Here is a 6,371-nt window from a genome sequence, read left to right on the forward strand (position 1 = left end):
CATCACCACTCTATAATTCTAGAACATTTTCATTACTCCAAGAAGAAAGTCTGTGTGCATCAGCAGTCATTCTCCATCTCCCCTGCCCTCTAGCTCCTGGCAATGACTAATCTATTTTCTGTCTCTATAGATTTGCCCATTCTGAACATTTCATATAAAAGGAATCATACAATATGTATCTTTTCGTGTCTGGTTTCTTTCACTTGGAATAGAGAAAAACAGCTACTGTTTATTTGTTGCCATGACTACCACGTCCTAAGTGCTGTTATTGGGAGCTTTGTGTGCATTACCTCTAATTTTCCCAATAACTTTGTGTCAGAAACTGTTATCTTCATTTTAATGAGGAGACTGAGTCGCAGAGCTGTACAGTAACTTGCATAAAGTGCAACAGCTCATAAATGTCAGAGTTAAAATGCAAACCCAGGTCTATCTGTACCCAAATCCCATACCCTTCATATTCCATCCCTCTGCCTCATGGTCACATGAATGTAGGCCAGTAATGTGGTGGTCTTGAAGCCAGAGAAAAGGAGTCAAATTAGCCTGTGGTGGTGGGAAGTATAGCCCTAAGCTCTATTGGACTTGGTACCTGGTAGTGGGGTGGGGGTTAGGGGCATCTCCTCCCTTCCAAGCCTATGCTTTAGACGTCAGCAAATTTGTCTGCTGAAGTCCTGCTTGACCTCTCTGGAATGCCCTTGTGGCCCCAGCTGACGTCTAGATTGAAGAGCTGTAGGGTGGAATTTCTGTATTTCTTCATTGAGCTTTGGGTTATGCATGGAATCATGATGAAGTAAGTCAAGACAAAGGGAAGGGGGGAAAAAATCAACAGAATCTCTTCAAGCATTCCTCAAAGTCAGCCCCTTGGGCACATTTCCTTCTCAGATTCATTGACTGGGCATCAGGTACCCTTGTGTGGTTGGGCATTGAAGGCTGATGGCTCATATAAGCCACCAGAGAAGGTTTCCCCAATGGTTTGTTGCTGTTGACCTATACTGACATTTTCTCCCAATGTAAAGCTCTTTACGGTGTGACCTGGAGGGATCTGGGGTAATGCACTTCAAAGAGAGAGGACTGGTTGATAAAGCTGAGATTTGCACTGTGCAGTGGTGATAACAATTCTTTGATGGCTTTGGAGGATTTCACATAAAAGAGAAAATTTATCTCAAAGAACAGACTCCGAGAATGTTTGAGCTAGAAGTGACTCTTAAGTCTAAGTATTCAGCCCTTCTTTTTTTTTAGAGACAAATATATTTACCAAGTCTAAAAAAAGGGTTTTGGCATAAACAGTGCATGCCAATGGGAGAGCCCACAGGGATCATGGTAAAGCAGTTAGTTTTACCTGGTGAAGCCCCAGTGATCCCTGAATTTCAGTGACACACAAACATATCAAATGGTGCTTGCATCATACACTCTTTTGGCCCTTCATGCTGCCACTTCACTGGCTCTCTCTGGTGAAAACATGCCCTCTGCAGGGTGGGTCCTTGTCACTTCCCAGAACACTGATGATAATGATGGCAATGACAATGACAACATCATCTCTGAAAATCTGGAGAGTGGTAGACATCTGCAAGGATGCCTTGGGGTATCAGACTTCCCAGCTGCCCCCTCAAAGCCACTCATCTGATATACTCCCTTCTCCCTCTAAAGGACCACCAGGGCAGCCTTACAGGGGGAGAGGAGAGAGTGTAGGTCCATGGAGCAGAACCAAAATACTCACCACTATAATTAGCACTCCCCATGGACCAGCCCCCGGAGAAGGCAATGGCACCCTACTCCAGTACTCTTGCCTGGAAAATCCCATGGATGGAGGAGCCTGGTGGGCTGCAGTGCATGGGGTTGCTGAGAGTCGGACACGACTGAGCGACTTCACTTTCACTTTTCACTTTCATGCATTGGAGAAGGAAACGGCAACCCACTCCAGTGTTCTTGCCTGGAGAATCCCAGGGATGGGGGAGCCTGGTGGGCTGCCGTCTATGGGGTCGCACAGAGTTGGACACGACTGAAGCGACTTAGCAGCAGCAGCAGCATGGACCAGCCCCAAGAGTTCTTTCACTTATATACTGTACAAAAGTAGATGTGGACAATGAGGAATTAAGCGGTGTTTTCCATGCTCTATATAAGAAAGCATAGAAATGGACACTGCTTTTTTAGAAATAGTGCCTTCCAAAAAAGTCTGTTTCAATGATTTGGAAAATGCAGGTCTAAACAGCTCATTTCTTCAGATTGCTGAACTGATCTGCTGTTACTGCAGCTAGAGGCCTTTAAGAGTCACTGTTGAGTTGGCAGAGGAAGTGAGAAACTGGCAGGAAAGAGGTTGCTTTGTTTTTTTGACACTGGGGATAGTGTGTCTCAGGCTTTCCCTTTAAACTTTTATCTTGAAATAGTTTTAAACTTACCAAAAGGTCGTGAAAATAGCAGTTTCTGAATGTCTTTCACCTAGCTTCCCATTATGTTAACATCTTATATAACCATAGAATATTTATCAAAAGTAAGGCATTAATATAAAAATACATGAAATAATGTCATTTGCAGCAACATGGATGGACCCAGAGATGATTATACTAAGTGAAGTAAGTCAGAAAGAGAAAGACAAATACCATATGATATCACTATGATATCACTTATATGTGGAATCTAAAATATGATACAAATGAAGTTATTTACAAAACAGACTCACAGACATAGAAAACAAACTTAAAGTTATCAAAAGGGAAAGGTGGTGGGGAGGGATAAATTAAGAGCTTGGGATTAGCAGATACAAACTACTACATATAAAACAGATTAACAACAAGGACCTATTGTATAGCATAGGGAACTATAGTCAATATCTTGTAATAAACTATAATGGGAAAGAATATGAAAAAGAATACATATATATATATATATGAATCACTTTGCCGTACACCAGAAATTAACACAACATTGTAAGTTAACTATACTTATATTTAAAAAAAAATTGCAAAGAGAATTAAGGTTCCTTTCCTCAAAATCTGTATCCTATTGCATCAACTATTAAAATAGTTTAAACATAAATATATATAATCATAAAGTTTTAAATATTGAAAAAGTAAAGCATTAACTTTGATACAATACTATTAACCACACTACAAAATTTCTCAAGATTTCATCAGTTTTTTCACTGTTCCAGGATCCAATCCCAGATTCCACATCACATCTGTTGCCTTAGTAACATCCTGTCTGTGTCACCTCCTTAGTTAGCTCCTGTCTGTGACAGTTTCTCAGACTTTCCTTGTCTTTCATGCCCTTGACATTTCTGAAGAGTAGTGGTCAGGTATCTTGTAGAATGTCCCTCAATTTGGGCTTGTCTGTCACAGACTTAGAGATGGAACTTATGGTTGCTGGGGGCAGGGGGAGGATGGGGGGATGGGATAGTTAGGGAGTTTGGGATGGACATGTACACACTGGTATATTTTAAACGGATAACCAACAAGGACCCACTGTATAGCACAGGAACTCTGCTCAATATAATGTGGCAGCCTGGATGGAAGGGTCATTTGGGGGAGAATGGATACATGTATATGTGTGGCTGAGTCTCTTTGCTGTCCACCTGAAACTATCACAACATTGTTTTTTCACTGGCTATACCCCAATATGGGCTTCACTGGTGGCTCAGATGGTAAAGAATCTGCCTGCAATGTGGGAGACCCAGGTTTGATCCCTGGGTCAGGAAGATCCCCTGGTATAAGGGTATATATGTTTATAGAACATGGTCCCTATCCTTAAAAAAGCTTAAAGATCCAGCATGGGAGTGATTACCACTCCATTTAAAGTGGCAGTGAACAAGGCAGGATAATGTGTTATGGTGCTGATACCATGTAAGAATTAATAGACAAGCCTGGCAGTCCAGTGGTTAAGTCTTCGCCTTTCAATGCAGGGGATGAAAGTTTGATTCCTGATTGGGAGCTATGATTCTATGTGCTTTGGGGCCAAAAAGTCAAAAAACATAAAACAGAAACGATACTGTAACATATTCAATAAAGACTTTAAAAAATGGTCCTCTTAAAAAAAAAATAGACAACCACACTAAAAGCTTGAAAAGGCCTTAAAGGGGAAGGATCTTTAAAACTGAGCTGGATCTTTAACAATTGATAGATTTGGAGAGATTAAAAAGGCACGCTATGGAAGGCCCCCAAAAGCTAGGTAGAAAAGGTTAGAGTGTTGGGGGCACAAGAGGGGAGTAGTGTTTATAGGTGTTCAGTCATCCTGAGTGTGCAGTGGGAGTCATTGCCAAGCAGGTGTGACATTTATTCTGGGCCTCCCAGAGGCAGTGCCAAACACTGTGGTCCACTGGTGAGGCAAAGAATGAGGCAGAAAAGGCAAACTGCTGCATGGAGCAAGTGAGAGACATTTTTTTTGGGGGGGGGTGTAAATGTATCTCTGGGTGTTTTGGGTCAGCCAAAACCCCAAAGAGGGAGAGTGGTGCACCTCATCCCAGATCATTGAGCTCTTCTGCAAAATCTTGGTGCCTCTGACACCAAGTTTCTCAGTTCTGGGGAGGGGGGTATCTGGTCCTGAAGACACTGTGACTTGGGAGAACAAATCCTCGCTGAAAAAGCTCAGATTGTAGACTTTGCTGATTAAAACTAGGGTCTCCAGAAAAGGAAACCCTCCTACACTGTTTTGGGAAATGTAAATTAGTGCAGCCATTATGGAAAATGGTATAGTGGTTCCTCAAAAAGCTAAAAATAGAGTTGCTATATGATCCAGCAGTTCAACTCCTGGGCACATATCCGGAATTGTCAGAAACCCACTTTACTTTTTTGCATCTCAAATATTTGCCAAAAACCTTTGTTTTCATGGAGAACACAAGGGCAATAAAAATATAATTGCAAACTAAAGAAACTTAAACATAATAGTAATGAAAATATGCACCATTTATTGAGTACATATGCTATGACCCAGAGCTGAGCTGGATGCTCTACACATGATACGCCCATGTCCCCTAAAAATCGCACAAGGTAAGAATTACTGAGTGTAATTTACAGGTGAGGAAACTAAGTTGCAGATGTATGGAGCTAATAATATTCAGGTCCTACAGATAGGAAATATTGGCAATGGGATCCTAACTTGAATTTCTTTGGTTTCAAATGACTTGTTCTTTGCCCTATGCATAGATGTTTCTCATTTTCACTCACTGAGTCCTGGTCCTTCAAGTTGGTCTGGTTAAGACGCTGTATTTATTTTCAGAAGCAATAGTCACGCCATGAAGCCTTCCTTGTGTTCCTTTTTCAGAGCTGATTTTCAGAAATACATGAAGAAAACCTTCCCTTTTCAGCCACAGCCTGTTCAAGGACCAGTGGTAACTGACCTTTGGATTCCTTACCCTATGGACCAGATGTGAATCTAATCATCTGAAGAGTTCCTACAATGAAATTTCATACTCTAAAATACACTTCTGTCACAAAAACATACTTGTAAATATTTCAGATACTTATGCTTTGGAATTCAAAGGCAGTTTCAAAAACAGGTGTTCCAGAAATGGCTTTAGTACTGGTAACATCCTTGAGATCCTAAGATGACTGCAATAAAAATAAGCAAAGCCATTTGGAAGTTGACTAGGCAACTAAAAACAAGATACAATCCCCTCCTTATCTCCGACTTCAACCAAGTCAGTATTCCACATCTGTAAAAGCAGTGGAGTGTAAATTGGTGTGTGTGTGTGTGTGTGTGTGTGTGTGTGTGTGTGTGTGTGTGTGTGTGGAGTGTCCTCCAACATAATGAACAACAGGAGACTGAGAAAGAGATGTGGACTTTTCCTCTGAATCTTCTACCACCTGAGTTTCTTTGCCCTAAACCCACACCAATTTTTTTTTTCTGTTTTTAGATTGATAATCAATGACATTTCTTCCCATTTAAAAGTCCTTTGTTATGACCAATGCTAATTCTCATGTTTGTAGGACATTTATGTTGTTTATGATTTTAGCCCAGTTTTTATTGGTGTGTAAGTTTTTTTTTTTTTTCCCCTCTATAGATTTCTTCAGAACTTCCCTAGTGGCTCAGAGGTTAAAGCGTCCGCCTCCAAAGCGGGAGACCCAGGTTCGATCCCTGGGTCAGGAAGATCCCCTGGAGAAGGAAATGGCAATCCACTCCAGTATTCTTGCCTGGAGAATCCCATGGACGGAGAAGCCTAGTAGGTTACAGTCCATGGGGTCACAAAGAGTCAGACACAACTAAGCGACTTCACCTCACCTCACCTCAGACTTCTCTATGTCATAATGACATCAACCTTTTTCCATATTTGCTCCAAGTAATTCTCCCTCAGTTTTCTCTCTGGCTTTCAACTGTCTTCATAATGGTGTGGTGGGTATTGCTATTTTCCACCTAAATTTGTTCTCCCCTTTTCCATAGTCTAG

At 41.3% G+C, this 6,371-nt stretch overlaps 1 non-coding gene across 1 annotated transcript; it reads left to right on the top strand.

Annotated features, from left to right (window-relative positions):
* The first annotated feature begins 6,003 nt into the window (after window positions 1-6,003).
* Window positions 6,004-6,075, top strand: TRNAW-CCA (transfer RNA tryptophan (anticodon CCA)). The gene has a single exon. It is a non-coding gene; the product is annotated as a tRNA-Trp (tRNA).
* Window positions 6,076-6,371: the final 296 nt, after the last annotated feature.

This window comes from Capricornis sumatraensis, chromosome X (genome assembly GCF_032405125.1).
Source record: "Capricornis sumatraensis isolate serow.1 chromosome X, serow.2, whole genome shotgun sequence".
In the NCBI taxonomy this organism is placed as follows: Eukaryota; Metazoa; Chordata; class Mammalia; order Artiodactyla; family Bovidae; genus Capricornis; species Capricornis sumatraensis.